Below are 21702 nucleotides of genomic sequence, written 5' to 3' on the forward strand. Positions count from 1 at the left end.
TATAAAATCAACCAAGAGGATAATCTCTGACATTTACAAACATTTATAATGGCATTAGTTCCAAGTAAGTTAGCTGAGGCAATTTGAACCTGTAGACCTGAACAAATAAATAAGTATGGCTTGCCATCAGCTATTTCAGAAATGTACCAGTATTGCTGTGGAGCTTTGTGCATCCAAATAAGCAGGGAGGGAGATCTACCAGATTTCTCTGGGGCTTCCTTCAGTCAAGACATAGTCTGCTTCACTAGGAAGTATTTCACAAACACGTAAAAATTCTATGTTGCAGAAATTTCTGGGCTTTCTGGAATTTCTGCTGCAGTGTTTTAGAGTTGGTCTGAAAATAATGGGCTTACAAAAGGCTCAGTGACAGGGCTTAAAGGTGAAATTAGTTTGGATGAAATGTGCCTGATTGGCAGGTCTGGCAATAGTTTCCCTTGCTTACCCGTGAAACGAATCCATTCTTTATGCAGCTGCATGCGGCAGTTAGACTGTGTTGCCAGTGCGGGCCTGAGCTTGCACTTGATCCCAAACTGACTTGACCAAATTCTCTGAACCCAAGCCAGTGCCGAAGCAGCTTTCTGCAAGCCCCGAGGAGTGCAGGAGAATAATAACTGAGCCTGTGCAACGTTTTAGCATCAGCTGAGGTGTGTGCTTAGTATCAGGAAAGAGAGCTAAGCATAGGCATGCCTGCTCTTGCTTAGCCTCTGTCTCCTGCCATAAGTGCCACAATGACTTGCAGTCATATAATATGGCCATATGTGGATCAGAAGGACTGATATTATGGTCAGCATGCCCTTATGGGAAATAGGTCACTGTGGCACAAGTGACCTAGGCAGTATGAGTGTGCAGAGCGTGACTCGGGGAACACACTGTGCTTTAGCCCACTCTTTGGTTCAGCGGGCACTTAGCAGGGCAGGCATGGCTGCAGGGCAGGCATGGCTGCAGGGCTTTGCTACGCTGCCTTGCCACCAGTATGTATTGCTGTACAAGGGACAGAAGCACTCGTACTCACCTCTTTGGACTGAAAAGATAATTCAGTTCCCCACTTACTCAATTGCAACCTGTCTTCAGGGGAAATGTTATTTATTAAAGATATCATCCACGTTATTCCTTGGGGAAAAACGTGAAGAAGAGGTGTCTGAGTCAGCAGTCTAAGGGCCAAAGGAGTTTGGAGATTATTAAGCAGACATCGCAGCAATTCCTGCTCGGAGACTCAAGCAAGAGTCTGCAGAGTGAGGCTGACCAGTGGCAGAGACCCTTGGTAGGACAATATTCATCAGGGTTCCAAGTCCCTGCATCAGCAGTGATCAGGGAAACCTCTAGCACTCCAATCTCAGCTTCAACAACTTTAAATATTTGCCCTGAGAACCGTTTAAGACAATTAACCTGATGTGGTGTTCAAAACTAGAAGCTTGATTTAAAAGTAGAGAATTTACAGAAGCACAACTGAGAGTTAAATTTCGCTTGTGAAGCCTTTATTTCTTGTACTAATGTTTAAGATGGAAACAACCCAGCTTGACTTCCAGTTCCCCAGAGTGAATTTGTAGGCCTGAGATTTAGAAGAAAAAGCCCTTTAACTGGTATATTGAGACATTTAACCTGCAAATCCATGAGAGAAGACAAAAATGCAATTCTCACAATGCTTTGATTGTATTTTTTAGGGGAAAAACATATTTAAAAACTGGAAACAGTGGTAAATGCCAATTGTAAGATGCATGCTTTAATGTTGATTTCCTGCTACCATCTGTTCTGTAACAAAAAGACAGTCTCTTAGTTTCTGGGTCAGAAACAAGGCTCTGGTAGTAACTTTGTACTTCTTGGAGGATATCATGTGCTTTAAACCAATTCACTCCTGTGGTGCTGTGCAGTGGGAGGTCAGCTGAAAAGTTGGAGATAACCCAGGACAATTTAAATCACACAGTTTTATCAAGGGTCTGTTAGTTTTAAGCACTAGCACAATTTGGCCAAGGACTATGTGTAGATTGATTCTTCAAAGTTGAGTGCACATCTAAGTAAGACCTGGAGGCTTGCTGCAAATGGTTTTATGTTTATTCTTTTTCAAGCCTTCCTTTATAAAAGTTTCTCACTGGGTGACACTTTCTAGTTTATACCAAACTTTTATAATGGTGAAACTTAGAGTACAGGATGATCGTCCTGTCTGTAACTGCAACTACAGCCTCATGGAATATAAATCTGTTGTCTCATTCTCTACATTATTCTAATGAATGCCTGTTTTTTTGTTGTGTGGTTTTTTTTTTCCCCAGAGATGTGACAGCAGTAATTTTCTGAGTTAACAACATATTATATTTTCAAAATTGTTAAAAATCTGAGTTTTTAGAAGTACCCAAAATAGTTATTGACCACTGGTAAAAATCGAGAGGGCAAATTATTGGTATGCCTTAGTGTGTGATCTAATGTTTTTGTATGTATGGGATTTTGTGGGAGCTGAAAGACTTGCTTTTTGTTACCAACTTTCTGAGATTACTCTTCTGCCCTATTTTTTTGTCTTAATTCCTTTTCCAAATGAAGTTCATAGATTGTTCATGAAAAAAAAGATATCAGCTGGTAAACATTTCCATCTGCTAGAATACCCTGTTTTAGCAGCTGCAGTTAGGGTTGTTTAGAAGAAACCCAGGAGACCAATATTTACAAGTATCACCGTTTTGAAAATGAACATTGAGTATTTCAAGTAAGTCTGGAAATGTCTTGAAACTGGCAAAAGAAAAAACACCAGCATTCAACAGGGACCTAGGCTTCCTAATTTGAGCGTCTTCCTCTCTCCGCTGGCAGCATAGGGAATGTAGCACCTCCGGCGTATGCTGGAGTTGAGTTAAACTGGGACCCTTCAGCTGGGAATATAGGAAACCCACAGGACACACAGGGTGGTCCTAGTCACCAGTCTGGTGTTGGCATTGCCACCCACCTTTTACACAAGAGTCAAGGAGCACCCTGGGGGGAAACTGACATTACAGCCCCTGCTCTTGGGGAGTGGCATGTGCTTTGCCTTGCTTGATTGCCAGGTAAGCACAGACGTGATTCCCAGCACATGGATTTCGCTGACCCCTGTTCCCTTCTTCTGTGGGATGAGTGGGTGCCTAGGAAATCCCGCTGCCTGGCACCAGGGCTCACCCTTCCTGGGACAGTGCCCTACGGCGCTGGCCCACTGCCGACGCCGGGCGGCTGGCCTGCTTTCCCTCCCGTGCCAATGGTAGTAAATCACTCGTACCTTTTTCAAGGACTGGAGTCTTTATGCTTGTCTGCCTTGTCTTGTCCTGGATCTTTACTTTCAGGTTCAGCGGTGGGTTCCCAGTGTATTTAGCAGCCTACAATGTTGATAGATGTACTTAGTCACTTAATCATAGATTATGCTAGAAAGTAACTGCTTGGATTGCTGTCTTGGACATTCAGTGGGTTTTCTGGAGCTTTCTGGATATTTTCCTATCCTCTTTTTTCTCCTGTTAACCCGGGAATGCTAATAATTGAAATCCTCTCTTTATTCAGAGAAACGTAGGCAGTGGCCCAGCAAGGCTGCACATATCACAAACACTTGTAATTTTACCTTGCCTATAATGGAAGCCGAGGACAGAATCCAAATGGAGAGATTAGAGTTAATCCTTGGAAGTAAGATGAAGTTCACAAATTGTTTATTTGACAACTTAGTTTATTTGTCTAGCTGCTGCCGCTTATATAGTCCACCTATCCTTTCGTGATAAAGAGATCATTTATCGTTCAGAAACATGGCTCAATTTTTTTCTGTGCTGGTGCACACAACTAATGCATGTCATTAATGCAATCCAGAGGGAGCAGTTCGGGAGATGAGAGGATAATTTACTCACCATGTGCATTCAGTCCTCGGCCTCCTTGCTGAGATTCCCCTGCTGGTTTGGATTCTGTTTTCTGACATAAACCTGCCCTACCTGTAATACCTAGAAACGTAGCAAACCTACTAGTTTAATTCAAGGATAGGATGGTACAAATTCTGTTTGCAATCTTCGGAATTCAGAAAGCTCAATTCTGTTTTAATCTGCAGACCCAGGCCTAGTTCTGGCATTACTACCTCTGTATGAGTTGAGAGCTATGTTAGGAAAGACTGTAAGATAATTATAATCACTAAAATATGAATAAATTATTCATATTGATTACACTGGAAATAGGTCTGGCTTGACTCCACATGAGAAAGAAAATTCTGGGGGAGGGGAACCGATTTCAAGATGTGCCATGCTGCAGGGGTGTTGCATGGTGCTGTAGGTACCGAAGTGCCTTGGCCTTAGCAAGAGCCTGCTCCTTGCAGCCCTGTAACCTCCCCCTGAAGCCCTTGAGCCGTTATCTAGATCCTCTGTATCAGCATTTTTCCATTACTGTTTTCATGCTGTTATTCTTGTATCATTTGCATGGACTTGCACCTGCAAATCCTGCCAGTGTTGTTACGGTGGGCTTTCATGGAAGTAGCTACCAGTGGTTCGAGAATCACCCCTCTTTCCCCTCTTTCTTTCCCTCCTGTTTTGTAGATTTTAATTTATATTAGAGAAACGAAACACTCTGCACAACAAAGCAGATCATAGCGATCCAAATGCTCAATAAACATTATCCAAGAATATATGTGGACAAAAGCTTAACAATCAGTCAACGTACAGCACTTGCATCTGATTAGTGTACTCTGGTCAGTGCTAACAGCATCATAAGCAGGAGCAACCATAGGGAGTTTGGGTGGTTTTTGGGTCTCAGTGAAACATTTAGGATGAGGGGAAAAGTCCTTCTCCTCCTCTTCCTCATCACCACCTACCTCCATCACCACTGGAGACACTGTCCAGAGGATGACGCTCACCTGGGACCCAATGGCTGCCCTTACTGGCTGGCCTCTGGGGAGTTTTTCCTCCTCCTCTCCGCCTTTTCCCCTCTCCTGTCCTCTTTTCTCTGTCCTTCTCCTCTGCTTTTTTTTTTTGTTGTTGTTTTTCTCCCCAGATTACTTTGTCTGTTAGAGTCAATGCGTGTCATCAGCAGTGGATCCTGCTAATAAATCTTTGTGCACGTAGCCCTGCCTCAGCATCCTTTGTGAGGCAGGGGAATTGCTGATCAACGTTGAAGTAGCAGGCTGTAAAAGAAAGTGAACGGTTGTGATCCAGACAGGTAAAAGCTGGAGGAAAGAGGTGTCGAGCAGCAGGACCTTAGGCCAGACGTAGGGCTGGTGTGGATATGCTGGTATGGTTGTGCTGATCTCTGCTATCAAAGTGCTCTTGCTGAGGGTACAGTTTGTAACAGGAAAATTATGGGATGCTTTCAGCTCTCTCTGCAGACGTGCAGTTTTTCTGGAATAAATGCATCTGTGCAAGGACTTCACTGGCACTGATATGTCAGTCACAAGGACTCTTAGGGCCAGCAAATGCTTGTAGGACATCAGTGTATTTGTGCATGTGGAAGAAAGCGGGATGCACGCAGAAGCACAGGCTTACATCCCCAGCTGGGTCCAGCATGTTTCCTCTGGTAAAATGAGATGCAAAATGTGTCAAAGTTCTTTTGCAGCCCATGAATGACTCTGGCCTTCCTGCAGTTCGTTTATTAAATGCCTGTTAAATTGTTTCTCCTCCTTCCTGGTACAGAGGGTGCTGGACACTACGTAATCCCCCATATCGAGAGCCAAGCGTCCCAAGCGTGAGCAGGCTTGAGGGTGTGTTAACCCAAAGGCTGGCTCGTGTGCAGGTGCTGCAGGGCTGAGGTCCCCAGCATGGGCTGGCCTGGGCACTACATCACACCAGCGGTCCCTGCCTCTGCCTGTCCCCCCCAGCAGAGCTTCCAGCTCCTGTCAGAAGCCTGTCTGCAGATCTCTAGGGCCAGGAGACTCTGGAAAGTGGCCTATTTTCACATTTGCTACTCCTTTTGCCTACAAAAGCAGATTTATCTCAGTCCTTATTTTGTTTCGATTCCATAGTGTATACACTAATTGTATATTCCATGGAAAAATATAACTAGCTGACTTATTCACAAAGAGTTACAATATGAAATATAGTGTTATTTTTTTCTATTCATAAGTAACTGATAGAAAACAGCAGGTGTTATAGTTTGTCTTGGAGCAGATAACATTCAAGGAAGAAGAAAAGGAAACCTCTCCTTTTCCCACAGGTAAGGGACTGATAAATTATTCCATGATAGATAAGGATAGAACTCACACAGGTAACAAAGCTTTGGGAAAAAAGCACATAATAGTAATAGTGGTAGCAATAATAGTCATAATAAAAGATGAATGTGTGCTTACACTGCTAAAAACTTGTTTGGATGCAGAGCTCCAAAGCTTTCCATGTTATTGAATCTAGAAGAAAAGCTTTTTATTGTTCTTAAATTAAAAAATAACCAAAACCGAGCCACTGCACAAATGTAGTGGATTTGAGGCTTTGACTGACAATAGATAACCCGAAACTCTTTCATTTTTACTTGCTTTTCTACATTTGTGTGAGGCACAAAATTGAAATTCCAGTATAAGAAGCATTTGTAACTCCAGCTGTCTTTGCATCTATCAAGTAGGGAGAATAAATATGTTGAAAACTTCTAAAACCCAAGAAAATTCTTCTGGGAGAAAGTTGAAATAAGAGAAAAGGGGTATAATGGTACCTTACCCATTCCTGTCCCCGACTGTCCAGTTCGTCTCCCTTTTGTTTCCACTGGCTTGTTCTTCATCACGAGGAATATTCCTTCAGCATGTTTTCTCCCATTGCTCTCGAGCAGCTATTAGTGTCTAATAAGTATATCATATACCCAATGAGTTGTCAAGATTCAGTCAAGATTCCTGGTCTATTACACAACATCTCTAAGTGCACTCGGAGCGCTTAGCTTGGGAACAAAATTAGAGTTTCCACCCCATTTGTTCAGTCACACTGAACTCTCCTTATTCGGGTGCTCCTCAATCCATTCTTGGTGACCTGCTGGTGGTTTGGCTGAGGTCTGCTCTGCGGGAAGCTGTACGCCAGGTCTGGGTCTGCCGTGCCAGCCACGCAATCTGCTGACCTGCAGTGCTGCTGTGGCTGCTCTGATGGGCCAAGGGAATGGTAAGAGAAATCCCTGTGGAGAAGTTCACCAGTGAAATCCGCACCTAGGCCCTGGCCAAGACAAAATTTTCCAGTCATCTGGGTGTTGTCTAGAGTCTGTCATTGGAATAATTCTGCCAAGAACAAGGCAAAAACATTCACTGATTATTATGGGCTAGAGCATGGGCTCTGTGCACAGACTTATACTACTTAAAAAGTCTTGTCTTGTTCACTCCATCCAATTCATCAATATGAAAAAAGTGAAGAAAAGATTAAAAGTTGGTTTTAATGAAATACAAGAGAATTAACTCACAAAATGTGTCCACATTCTTATATTTCATGCAGTCCCCTGCTGATTACATCTTTATTGATATCCATCTGAGTTGGTGATGAATCTCTTCTATGTGTTCTTCACTCCTCCAGTGTAATTGAGCCTTACCTATCTGAGGTATATTTAGATAACTGGCTGACTGTGGTGCTGTGCAATTGATTTTAAATTGGTGCTTAATAGTGGAATAGTTGCTTGTGGTACAAAATAATAAACAGAAGCAGCTCTGAGGTCTGTCCAAGAGCAGTTTAGAGATCAGGCTTAAATCAGACCTTGTGAAACTGGGCACAAATCTGTGCAAGTCAATGGAATCACTAATGCCAGGGCTGAGTGTGGCATAGTGAGCTACAAACTGGGTTGGCAAAGCTTTCTGGGTGCTCAGAATACCATTTGAACTGAACTGAGCTTTTCTTCTTGGTCTTCGTCTAACATAGGGAAAACTTTAGATATTTTGAAATTTGCTAGAAAATAATGAGAGCAAAAATGGAAACCTGCAATCTTGGAACAAAAACTATTCAGGTATTTAGGATACTAAAAGTACATCATGGTAAATAAAGGTCTGAATCTCTGCTTTCTCTGGCTTGGAACAAGGACTTAAACATAGTTGTCCCTCTTTTCAGAGGCCAATGCAACATAATTTTCCATTTGGCTCTCCCATCCTCTGAAATGGCAAACAGATCTAAGACATGTTCCTAGCACAAAAATTACAAATTCCTCATTCTGGAAATGTTTGCATGAAATGAACTTTTGTCAGAAATTAAGTTAAGCTTAACACTTTTTCACCTAGCTCCTTAGCACATCCTTTTACCCGAGAACATGGCCTGGCCTGATCTTCAGCCAGCTCTCTGATCTGTGTCTTCAAATCGACTGAATTTTGTGTTAGGCATCTAATGACTCTTTGGAGGTGAAAAAGAGTAATAACTTGTGATTTTAAAAGTCAGAAGTTTTAGTATGCATGTCCACGTAGAAGTTTAGACTTACTGATATGGTAGGTAGGAGCTCATTGCAGCTTCACCAGTTATGTAAAAAAACTTTCCATTGTATTTACCCTGGGAAAATGATGCATCTCTGCTAACATCTGTGTGTCAAAGACAAGGATGGGCTTATTTTGAGCTTAGCTTATTAGCAAAAAACTCAGGATCTACTGCCTTTCTTGGGCTCATGGTTTGTAAACAGGCTCAGAGCTGAATCAGAGATTTTGTATCGTGTTGCCATTCATTAAGCAGACTGAAGTAAAAGAAAGGGCTGAAGGTCTGACTTGCTTGGCAGGCAGCAAGGAAGAAATCCTGAGCTTGCATCTCTGCCATTCAGTTTAAAAATGTTGACTGCTTCTGATGAAATGGAACATTATTCCTGCCCATTTTAATTCTCTCTCAAACTTTTGCAGACTGACTTTCCACAACAAAATGTGAAGTGTACTCTGCTTCTCTGGACATGTCCTGGAAGGTGCCTATTGCTCCCAGCTGCCTTTGAACTAATTGAGCTGCAGCTCAGACAATGGGACTCTCAGTTTTGCCAGTTGTATTAATTTGAACTTGTCAAGTAGGTGAGAAAAGAAATGAAAATAACTGAGCCAGAGTTACATTTTTGTGGCAAAATTTGACATAAGGAAAATGTCCTTTTACTGGTTCTAGCTGAAGGGGAAGGTATATTTTACAGATGCAAAGGAATTTTTGCTGAAACCATTCTTGTCCTTTTTTCTTGAAGTGAAAGGATGGAGTCAAGTTCTGAAGCAATTTATTTTAAAATCAAAAACTTACTATCAGGTTGCAAGGAATAAAAAATAGTAAAAGCATGTCTGTGGACTAAATTGTATACTTGGAAGGTTTTGTCAGTTATTTCCCTTGATGTGGTTTTCTGTTTACTTGAGATACTATATAGATAAGAATGTTTCAGATTCTTGACACAACAGTAGTACAAATGTTTAGTATCATACTTCAGAAATTTTTAAATAGCAATATTTTTAGTAATATTTTGCAGATCCTAATGATGATTTTGAATTCTTACAGTCTTCCTCTGTTGAATGATTTTGTAGTAGGTTTTTCCATGTGATCATTATAAAATTGGGATGCCATAGTAAAACATTTACATTGGCTTTCACATTTTTTCAGTGATGGAGGCATGCTTTCTTATTTTTAGAGTATTGCATAGCTTTCACCTGACTGTCCTCTCTTCTATCCAGTTAACATACTAAATATGTAATTTTTGATTAATCTTCTAATGGAAAAAATGTTTTGAGGTTAAAGTACTAAAGTGATTAACAGCAGGTCTAGTGTTAGTGCCTGGCTCTGCCGCAGACTTCTTGACTGGTCCTTGGCAAGTTGCTTTATCTCTCTGAGCCTCCTTCCCTGTCTGTTAAAGGATGGAGGAAGGTTGGTGGTTCATCCTTTCTCCCATTCTTCTTCTGGAAAAACTTATTCTGGAGAGTGTTTAAACATAACTTAAATGCCACTGTATTGGTAGCTTAAGTACATGTTTACAGCTTTGCTTAAATAAGCATAGATTATGCTTATTTATCCTTTCCTGAACCAGGATCATGGACTGAAGGTTGTTCAAGGTAAGAAGCACCCTTGAGAGTGTGCCTGTGTTTGTACATTATGTAGGGGCACCTGCCAGGGAGCAGAGCTCGGAAGGCTTAAGGGGTACAAATGATTGTAAAGGGTGTCACTGTTCCAAGTGTTCCCTTGCACGCCGGACCTGCGTCAGTACTGCTACCACGGCATGTCTGGAGGATGGGCTGAGGTTGCTGCTTCTCACACTAAAGGATTCACTTATGGTCTATTTCTCTGATTTCAGCATGATTGTACCTGGGCTGCATGTGAAACTGTTCTGCGATCCTATTAAAATGGGAATGACTTTGTCTCACTGTCCTGCAATGGAGGAGTCAGCAGCTACTGTCAGGCTGTCTAAGAAACTGGGACAGTGACTTTTTGGCTGTTTCCATCTTGCTAAGCTAACGGTAAGCAGAACAGCCCAGTTAAGAGTCAGGTCTGGTCTGATCTCTTTGCTGGTGAGTGCTGACCATGAGTGCTGTGAGAAGTGATGTTATTTAACTAAAATTCTCACTATGGTAGAAAAAGTTGTGCTTGAAAAGGGATTTTTACTGTGTTGAGCCCTGAAATGCAAAATAAGTATATTTTGATTCTGTATTTGGCTATGAGTATGATTACTTCCTTATTGCAAAACATGGTATAACTAGCAGCCCTAGATGCAGCCCTGGCAAGCATTATTGGTGTTATTGGCAATCTGTGTGAAAGGAGGATGGTTGGTCTTTTGCAGAACTGGGCTGTTTGTAATTGGAGTTGGTGGAAGGGAGGCTAGGCTGTAATTTTACTGAATTAATCCCATGCTTGGAAATTAATTTTAAACTTCTTTTTTTTTCCTGGGGGGAAGATTATCTGTTTGTTTGGCTTAACATTCAGTGGCATTTACACTAGGTCTGCATGGCTCACATAATTTCATTTTTAAGTCTGAAACTAATCTTGCATTTTGAATCCTCTTTCTCCCCCCACTATTCAGAAGGGAGCTGGAGATTGTTTCAGCTGTCTCATCACCTATGAGCAGTTGCATTATGTTTAGTTTTAATCAAGTTGTGTATAAACAAAATGCTTGCTCCTAGGCATTCCTCCTGAATGTTGAGGAGCTAGCATTCATATAATTTTAGAAGAAATACATTGATAAACTGAATGAATTGATAAACATATACTTTTCCTTAATACATGACTGGTAGGAGCCATATGAGAATAGTGAGGATTAGAATTATCCAAACAGCAACAGAATTAAAACCAGAAATCTGCTACTATGTTAGTTATAAAGGGAAGAGACTGTAACAAACTGTCTATCCCTTCTGAAAAAATCTTGTTAGTATTTGTATTTTTAAAAATTTGAGTTATAGTTGGTGCAGTTGAGTGTTTGCTTCGGGGACTGTGTTTGTTGAATCTGATTTGGATCACCCCTGTGTGTGCAGCTAGGTATTCTTCTGGAAGGCAATGCACAAGCCTACTTTATCTATCTTATTGAGAATCCCCCCCCCCAAAACTGGCTAGAAAGGTACTGAGGCTTCCCTTTATCTTGTTTTAGTTGCATCATTTTTCACTTGTATTCCTTAGTGTTTCTTTTCCTGTGTGAACTGTGTGTGATTGATCCTCCCATGTTACTAAAAATTAAAGCATGATCTAACTACCTTTAATTGCACTTCCATTTGTAGATCAAGCTGTTCTCTCCTTATGTCCCATGAGACCAAGATGTGGCATCAACTGTGAAGTCAGTTTCCATCAGACATTTAAAACAAGGCAGAGAGATTACAGTGTGCATATCCATAAATGAAAAAAAAAGAGCTCCTCTCAGAGCTGGAGTTAATTTCTTCATGTTTTTTTCCCCAGTCTCGTGTATCATGTAGACAGTGTTTTATTCTAGGTGAACGGGTATGTGAAAGGGTATGCTGTCCCTTTAGATGACGATTCAGATTTGAGTACAGATGAAAGCATGCTTGACATTTATTTCCAAGACTGTGTTGGGAGACAGGGCGACTATTCAGCGGCTCAGTTTTGTGTTCAGGCTGAGAGGCAGCAACATGCTAATGTACCACAGAATCCTTTCTTACAGGTCCTAAATAAACTGCATTGGGATTTCACTGACATAGTGTATCAGGCTTCAGCAAGGTAAATTTTGTTAAGGACTTACACATATTCTGTAATGGATGTCAGTGAGTGGACTAATATATTTATTGTGATGGTGAAAATGGAAGATTTTAGCATGTGTCATGGAGTTATTGTGCTCAGAAGCCCATAGAACAATACTGGTTCTTTTTCATATCTATCATACCAAATCATCTTTAGAATACAAAATTCACAGTTAGTTTTATTGCACAGATATAACTTCAGTGAACCCTCAGAAGCCTACATCTACCTCTAGCAAATTTTGTTATTGTTTCTGGTGAACACAGGATCAAATCTTTCTGGTATGGATTCTCTTCTGCTGTGGGGAAAGGGAAAAGAGGAGGATTGCTCAGCTGCCATTATTGGTGGTGGCACAATATGAAGGTTAAAACTAAGACGAGAGGTACCAGTTTGCAATAGCTTCCATGCCAGCTGGAGACTGCCAGAAAGTATTGTGCTCCTGTTGGTTCCCATCACTGTTTCTAGAGCTTTTTGGAAAGGTGATGCTGAGGGTCTGTTTCTGCTGAGAGCTCCCTGTGCCTGGGGAATTACCAGCAGGGGAATGTAGAGCTCATTTCTGGTCTTTCTGCACACCATAAATAGTACTTAGGAAGTAGAGCATTTGGCCTTACGTGATGTAGTTGTATTAAGCTGCTCCTTGCCCTCAGATACTGCCAAAATATATGTATCAAAGTTAAGTTCCACGTCATTCTGATGTCTGCCCCTGAATACCCTGAAAAAGTCATTGCATCGTTGACTTTCAGTGTAAAGTGTGAGTCAGAAGTCTCCTGAGTGACTCTCTCTGCCTTTGCTGCTAATGATTTTATGGTTATAACCTCATTTGAAGGTGGCAGATGTACAGAAAGACCGAGTCTGTTTCCCAAAAAATGTACAGGCTAAATCCAACAAAAGAAAGAGGTGAAGATGTGTGGGAAAGGCCTATGGTATATATACCAAGCAGGCAGGTTGATGGTAGACATGTGCTGATGTTAGTTCCCACTCTTCATTGGTATAGCTTGAATAAATATGAATTACTTCAAACTTCCTAGTCTTCAGACCTCAAGAAACCAAACAGCAGCTAATTTCAATCATTTTTTCAGTGAGTGCGTGTAGTGTGGAAACACATCCCTCCATTCCTGCTTTGTGGTTGGAAATCCTTCTTTGCCTGACCTCCCACTGAGGCTTTCGGCTATTTCGGCTTGTGCCACGTGCAGCTGCTGTTACTCCAAAGTGTTGCTGTGGCAGAGGTGTGAGCTCGGTGTTCGTGTTTTGTGTCAAGACCGAAGGCTGTGGTGTGGATGTGCTGCTGGGAAGAAAGGACTTTGTGGTAGCAGCTCCTCACTTTGGCCTTGATCCTGTGGGGAGGTCAAGGCTGTTGCTTTCCAGTGCATGTATGAGCAGGCTATGGACCCTTGCTTCCCTGGTGCTTTAATCTCAGGGGCCCAGGATAAATAAAGGTGCTGAGGTAGTTGCAGACAAATGGTATTTTTACAAAGTTAAAGTCTATTCATCCAGGTGGGAGGCAGCAGGCTCTCACTGATGATGGATTAGGCTTTGCTGAAGGCTTCAGCCTGCTCACCATTAAGCACTGTGTTCACTGACTGTCAGATGAGCCCCTAGTTAACTTTACTATTTATACTGCTTTTTGGGAGAAATCAAGCAGTGCAGAATGGTACAGACACAATCTGATGACTCTATGCCCATGCCTCAGTTATCCCAGACCCAAGTGTGGAGCTGTCCCCAGGGGCAGCTCTGTCATTGCTGGAGGTCAACAGGGACTGCCCTGTCAAAAACCCTTCATCGAAACATAGATCAAAAAGTACAAGTGTTTGCATAATGCCTGGTTATAACATGTGATTGAAAATTTTAGCATTCAAAATTTTTGAAGGGTTAGAAAGGGACACTTGTTTTCCACCTCTACTTTATAAGCTTATCTGAGCATATAAGCACGGGGAACACGTTGACCTTGGAGTCACGTAGGTTCCTCAGTATGGAAATATTTTTTGTTTGTTGTGGTTTGGTAAACTGTCTCTTGTAGTTCAGGGCTTGTCCTTGTACAGTTTTCCTCCCTTATCTCCCCTGAGCCTGAACTATACTCCAGAAAATAAGTTTTCATGTGGGGAAAATTTGTTTCCAGCCCTTTAGTTGCAGAGGCAACTTTTAAAGTACAAACTAGTAAAGTCTGGGTGAGTTTCCAGGCATTCTGGCTGTGTCTAAAATGAAGATATAACCAAGCTGGCTTTGAACAATGTAGCTTGCATATAACAAGGACAGTGTGCTGAATTAAAGTAGCTAATTAGCTGTGATGAAAAGCTGATACATGGGGCTGGGTCAAGGCAGCTACCTTGCTTCTGGACTAGCTTGTTCCAAGGAGCCTCCAGGATCTCTCTGCAGCACTGCACCATGCTGAGCAGGCACATCTCCACCATGCTGAGCAGGCACATCTCCAGCAACGAAAGGTTGCACAGCTGCAAGCTGCCATTACTAATCTTATTGAGGTGCTGTCTGAGGCTGCATCCTGGCTCCTTGTTGGGCTATGACCCTGGAGTGCACAAGGCTGCTTCATCGTTGCACCCCATTGCTCTGATTTCCCCAGAAAGGAAAGCCAAGCAAGCTCCAGCAGGATCCCAGCTGGGCAATCAAAATCCTGGAGCATTACCTGTTTTTTCTTGGTAATTAGGTACAGCCTTAGGCAGTAAGGGTGGGATTCATCTCATTTGACTGAAAGTGTTGGAAAGTTAGCTATCAGTTCTGGACTGGTTGTGTAGGTGGCCTCAAAAGGAGAGAGGCAGGTACTTCCAGTGGATGCTTTATCTTATCCTGGAATAGATGAGATGAACCACACTATGGAGGTGTCTGTCTTTCTCCATTGACTGCATAGAAGAAGCCTCGATGATTACGTTGAACTTGATGTCTTTGCCAGTCTTTTAAACAACTAAAGTTCAGTGAGGTGCATCTTTTGGTATTTAAAGCTGCATCTAAGCCATGTGCTGGAACATTTGTTGTTCAGGGTATAGTAAAAGAAGAGGCATGTTCCTGGTCAGAGGATCTGAACTATCTAGTATAAATAACAGATTCTTTAAAGTGATGAGAAGGTGATATGTGGGAATAAACCATCTGAGACCATTTAAGAACATTTAAGAAAAAGACAAACTCAAAAATCCCCCAAGGCCAGCGTTCATCCAAATCAGTATACGAATCTGGCTGGAGCAATTACATGAGTAGCTAAAACTACCACCTTATTGGATCAACTTAGCAGGACACATTTGATGGGTAGTATTCTATGGAATATGATGCTTTACTTTCCTTGGTTTGACTCCTAATCTAGCTATATATATAACAAATGCCTTTGTATTTAATTTCCAATATATAGCAGCAGTTCACAGAAAGTATTTTTTTCTTCTTTTTTTTTTGGCGAATCTACATGTGAATCAGAGAGGACCTTAAAATGTCTCCTTTTCACTTGGAAAGTTCAGTATAATCCAAATTCATGCAATACGTGCTGATTTTGTCACCATAGCTAATTCGTGAGGAGTATTGTTGAAGGGTTGAATTTATCTTGAGACTGAGCCAATGTCCTGGTTTCAGCTGAGACAGAGTTAATTTTCTTCGTAGCGGCTGGTATGGGGCTATGTTTTGGATTTGTGCTGAAGACAGTGTTGATAATACAGAGATGTTTTAGTTGTTGCTGCACTAGTCAAGGACTTTTCAGCTTCCCGTGCTCTGCCAGGTGCACAAGAAGCTGGGAGGGGGCACAGCCAAGATAGTTGATCCAAACTGACCAAAGGGCTATTCCATACCACATGACGTCATGCTCAGTATATAAAGCTGGGGAAGAAGAAGGAAGGGGGGACATTGGAGTGATGGCGTTTGTCTTCCCAAGTAACCGTTACGCATGATGGAGCCCTGCTTTCCTGGAGATGGCTGAACACCTGCCTGACCATGGGAAGTAGTGAATGAATTCCTTGCTTTGCTTTGCTTGCGTGCGCGGCTTTTGCTTTCCCTATTAAACTGTTTTTATCTCAACCCTCAAGTTTTCTTACTTTTGCTCTTCCGATTCTCTCCCCCATCCCACCGAGGGCGAGTGAGCGAGCGGCTGCGTGGTGCTTAGTTGCCGGCTGGGGCTAAACCACGACAGTCCTTTTTGGCGCCCAACGTGGGGCACGAAGGGTTTGAGATAACGGCAGATTTGATTGGAATGTGCCAGATAGAATATATAGCTGTTATTGCTGTTTAGCTATTAATCAGCAGGCTTCTGTACTTGCCATGGGCTTGCTTGCCTTACTGTACCTTAGAGTATAGGGCTCGTTAGTGGCTGCTTTTTGCTTTCACTGCTTGCCGTGCTGCTGTACTGCTGATCATCTTACTCTGCTGTGCCCGGGAACATTTGATAACAGCAATGGCCTTGCGCCTGGGCTGGCAGATGGCCAGGGCATCGCTGCTGTTTCTGTGCTGCTGTACTGGACAGGCTGGAACTCTGGTGTGAACTCGAGTCGAAGGGACTGTGACCTGTGGATGAATCCACGTGGGAGCAGGACACCCCAAAGCGTCTGTGCCCATGGATTAGCCCATGCCAGAGCAGGTATATCTTGAAACGTCTGTGGCCATGGTTATGTCTGTGCCACAGCAGGTATAGCTCTGAAGGGATTGTGGTCCAAGGATAAGTCCACACTGGATAAGGTGCGCCTCGAAGCATCTGTGGCTGTAGATGAAGTCCATGCTGCAGCAGGTATACCTCGAAGCATCTGTGGCTGTGGATGAAGTCCATGCTGCAGCAGGTATACCTCGAAGCATCTGTGGCTGTGGATGAAGTCCATGCTGCAGCAGGTACACCTTGAAGCATCAGTGGCTGTGCATGAGGCCATGTTAGAGCAAGTTTACTTCTGAAGGTACTGCATTCTGTGGATAAGTCCAAGCTGGAGCAGGGGCAAGGGGAGGACTTCATTGCAATGTTAAACCTGATGGTCTGGTCCAAAGGGACCAGGGGTGGAGATTGTAATGGAAATACCTTTAAATTGTTGTATCCCAGGATTTGAGTTGCGTGTTGTGGGAATTACTATAGCAGGAACCCCTTGTTGCTAGCCAGGCTAGGAGCAAGGGGAGGAGTTCGTTGCAATGTTAAACCCTATAACCTGGTCCAAAAGGACCAGGGGTGGACATTGTAATAGATATACCTTTAAATTGTTGTAACCCATGATTTGAGTTGCATGTTATAGGAATTACTACAGCCGGAACCACCTGAACCAATGGAGGAGAAGCCTTACAAGAAGCAGTGCAAGTGCAGCAGTGACCTGACCTGAGCTGGCTTTGGTGCCCAATAACCCCAAGAAACACACCACCTCTCCTGTCCTGAGTAACAACCATAAGAGATGAAGCCCAAAGTCATGGACTAAATGAACTCAGTGGGCATTTTGTGGACATTTATGGACATTTTACAGACATTTTACAGGGGTGGTCCATAGACTAAGGGAATGATATGTGTGTATTATATCAAAGGATGGGAAGGGTGATGGTGGGTAATGAGAATGTATTGGATAGTGTGAGACCTGAGCATGACGTAAATGGTATGGAATAAGGGGTGGATACTGTCCTGGTTTCAGCTGAGACAGAGTTAATTTTCTTCGTAGCGGCTGGTATGGGGCTATGTTTTGGATTTGTGCTGAAGACAGTGTTGATAATACAGAGATGTTTTAGTTGTTGCTGTACTAGTCAAGGACTTTTCAGCTTCCCGTGCTCTGCCAGGTGCAGAAGAAGCTGGGAGGGGACACAGCCAGGATAGTTGATCCAAACTGACCAAAGGGCTATTCCATACCACATGACGTCATGTTCAGTATATAAAGCTGGGGAAGAAGAAGGAAGGGGGGACATTGGAGTGATGGCGTTTGTCTTCCCAAGTAACCGTTACGCGTGATGGAGCCCTGCTTTCCTGGAGATGGCTGAACACCTGCCTGACCATGGGAAGTAGTGAATGAATTCCTTGCTTTGCTTTGCTTGCGTGCGCGGCTTTTGCTTTCCCTATTAAACTGTTTTTATCTCAACCCTCAAGTTTTCTTACTTTTGCTCTTCCGATTCTCTCCCCCATCCCACCGAGGGGGAGTGAGCGAGCGGCTGCGTGGTGCTTAGTTGCCGGCTGGGGCTAAACCACGACAGCCAATTAAAAACACTTTTATTCACAACACCTAGGAATAAAAAGAAAAGAAGAGGAAAACAGGGCTTTTCTTGGTCAATTTTTGTAGATTAAAGTTATGTTAAATCCATTAGTTCAAAGAGAGCATTATAAAGTGCATTTTCCTCAGAAGCTTGATTAAAGTCAACTCAAAAGTAATTTTAGGAGCTAGAAGCATCAATGACTTGAAATGTCCCCACAGACCATGTCTGGGCTGTTGAACCAAATTCTTCAGAGTTCCCGAGTTTGGTGCACACCCTGGTTGTGACAGAGTGGTAGTTTCAGACTACTAAGTTGGAGTGGATATGTGGACATGCATCTGCCAGGTATCTCCTGGAGTGACTGTACAGACCAGGTGGGAGCCATGGTGTGCTCTCACAGGAGCTGGTTCTGTTTGGCTTCAGCTACCAAACAGACCCTTGTTGAACATTTTTTGAGCAGATTGAGAGCTGATTTTTGGGAAATGCTGAGAAAAATGACATTGTTATCGGAGGACAGGCAGATCCCTAGAGGGCAGGAAAAACAGATTATGAAACAGGAAAGTGAGTATTGTCATTCTTATGTCACGCTGTACTTTTATTCCACCTGAACGTCTAATTATACTTAACACATTTTGATATGAATAATTTCTTTACTCTTGCCTTTTGTATAGGTCATTTTATCTGCTGTAAGTCTTTCAATATGCTCAGAATTAAAATCGTTACTCACTTATATTTGTCTGAGATTCCTGCACAGCATTTTTCCTCTGTAAGATCGGCTGCAGCTCAGTTTGGCAGAGGCAGCATGCTGTGTACAAGCACCTCACTTCCAATAACCAAAGGCAGTTGCATAGAAGTCAGTTTTCTTTCATATCTGTAGAACAATTATAGGAATCTTGATCCGTGTCTGTGTTCTGAAAGTATGCAAGATATTCAGTAGAATAGGACAAGATGAAAAGATTTAAAATAAAGGTCAATTCCTTAGCATTTTTATTTTTTTAATATGTTTAGCTATTGTTGCAGTCCCTGTTGTGTATTTATTGCACTAGTGAGTTGAAAGCTGAGATTTTGTATTCATGGCTTGACTGTTAATGTTCTTTTTGTCTTCAGACCGTACATGAGTTGTGAGGAGAAAGATACCACGTATGATGTAGTCCTTTACTTGGCAAGCAGTTCCACTGAAATAAAGGATGACAAAATCTGACTGAGTGGAAATGATTGAGTTATTTTTGAATTGTCCTAAATTCACAATTGATGAAGTTCAATACGGGAGTCTGACAAATGACTGAAATCTACATTTCTGCTACTTGGCCTTAAACTGTCTGAAGGCCAAAGCAAACAGCAGCTTAATTTGCAGCATGCTCAGGACTGAGTCTGGACTGAGATTTGCTTTGTGAAGATCTGACCTGCCTCTATGGCCCATCCTCATTCCAGTTACCAAGCAAATGGGTGAATTATTTGGGCTTGCTTTTTCTGCTGTTTTTGAAAACACTGAATACATGGCTTTGTAGCTTATTGACGTTAATCAAACTAAATTAAAATGTTAGGAAAATGTGAACTACCTGTTTCTTGTACAGTAATCAAACATTGCATTCAGTTGCTACGCTGTGGTGCCAATGGCAGCAAAAAGCTCCATGTACTTCTCCAAGTGTAGGGCAATGTGAATAATGATGCTCCAGTCTGATACTGGAGCTTCTTGTATTTATGTTGAGTATTTTGTTTTGTAAATCAGTATACAAAAATAACAGCATGTATTAGTTTTCTGACCAAACAGAAATGACTTTTTCCTAATCTATTATCAAAGCAATTTCATGTGGATAGTGTCATTTCAATATTTATGGATACCTTCTGGATTTGTAATATTTATACACTTTGAATAGATGTATAAAATTTGTTAGATGTCTGCTTTTTTTTTGTCAGGAGGAAAAAGGAAAACATTAAGAGCTAAACTCTTATGACATTATCTATCTTTTTAGGTGAGTTCTTTTCCCAAATGCTCTGAGGTCAGGTTAAATCAGTTAGCTCTGATTTCATCAGCGCTTGTAACTTGGTTGGTGTACTGGTTTTGGCTAGGATAGAGTTAATTTTCGTCACAGTAGCTAGTATGGGGCTACGTTTTGGATTTGTACTGGAAACAGTGTTGATAACACAGGGATGTTTTAGTTCCTGCTGAGCAGTGCTCACACAGAGTCAAGGCCTTTTCTGCTCCTCACCCCACCCCACCAGCGAGTAGGCTGGGGGTGCACAAGGAGTTGGGAGGGGACACAGCTGGGACAGCTGACCCCAACTGGCCAAAGGGCTATGCCATACCACATGACGTCATGCTCAGCTTATAAAGCTGGGGGAAGAAGAAGGAAGGGGAGGACATTTGGAGTGATGGCGTTTGTCTTCCCAACTAACTGTTAATGCGTGATGGAGCCCTGCTTTCCTGGAGATGGCTGAACACCTGCCTGCCCATTGGAAGTAGCGAATGAATTCCTTGTTTTGCTTTGCTTGCACGCACAGCTTTTGCTTTACCTATTAAACTGTCTTTGTCTCAACCCATGAGTTTTCTCACTTTTACTCTTCTGATTCTCTCCCCCATCCCACCGGGGGGGAGTGAGTGAGCGGCTGGGTGGGGCTTAGTTGCTGGCTGGGGTTAAACAAGACAGTTGGCCAGCTACCATCAAGCTCTGGAAAACCTGCCCCAACCACTGCCTGTGCAGGTATCCCAGCATGCTTTGTACTGGTGCATAGAGCTCTGGTTTTAAGTAGAATAAAAACCACTTAAAGTTTAAAATAGTTGGCCAAAAATGTGAAGAACAATTGAAAAAGCTTTGAGTTGGTGGGTGTCTTGGCTATGTTTATCAAAGCTTAAACATACATGATTAATAAATAATTTTTGATCCAAAATAGAACAAGAGAGAGTCAATTGCACATCCAATAACTGAAACTCCTAAATGGGTCAAATTTGGCAACAATGTAACTGGTTCCTATTCTATTATTTTTAATGGAATGCCTGAACCTGCCCCATTGTCCCTGTTTCTGCAAACACTTAAGCAGTTAGCTCCACATATAAGCAGCAAATAAAATAAATGAAAAACCTTTTATATAGTATCGGGGAGAATTCTTCTGTACAGTTCCATTACACCCATGCAGTGTAAATTGGTTTATTCTCAAGCTCTGCAGATACATTAATAAACAGATCTCGGTATGACATAGCGGAGTATGTAGTTTGGTGATGGCAGCACTACATTTTAATTAAGTGATTATTATTTATTTTAAGTAGATTTCATAATTGGAACATAACAATACATAGGTAGCATCAAGCTACCTACATTCAAACACATAGACTGGTGAAAAATCCAGCCTACTGATTGCATTCTACTATGATTGAGTAAATTGACTAAAAGAGGAACGCTGATAAGAATAAAGTGAAACTAGAGAAAATGTGAAATTTAGTTTTACATAAACCCAGTAAATTTGATGTTTAGAACAGCATCTTGCTGTCAATTCAAAATCCAATCCATGTGGAACATGGGGCCTTGAGGTTTTAGAACAGTACGAGTCCTTATCT

At 42.1% G+C, this 21702-nt stretch overlaps 1 long non-coding RNA gene across 1 annotated transcript in view; it reads left to right on the plus strand.

The window, feature by feature from the left end:
- The window catches only part of LOC142406239 (uncharacterized), a 97064-nt gene that overhangs the window by 18871 nt on the left and 56491 nt on the right, over positions 1–21702 (plus strand). Inside the window, exon 2 of the long non-coding RNA XR_012774512.1 lies at positions 10141–10303. This is a non-coding gene — a long non-coding RNA (uncharacterized LOC142406239). The remainder of the gene's footprint in view (positions 1–10140; positions 10304–21702) is intronic.

Source organism: Mycteria americana, chromosome 2 (genome assembly GCF_035582795.1).
Source record: "Mycteria americana isolate JAX WOST 10 ecotype Jacksonville Zoo and Gardens chromosome 2, USCA_MyAme_1.0, whole genome shotgun sequence".
In the NCBI taxonomy this organism is placed as follows: Eukaryota; Metazoa; Chordata; class Aves; order Ciconiiformes; family Ciconiidae; genus Mycteria; species Mycteria americana.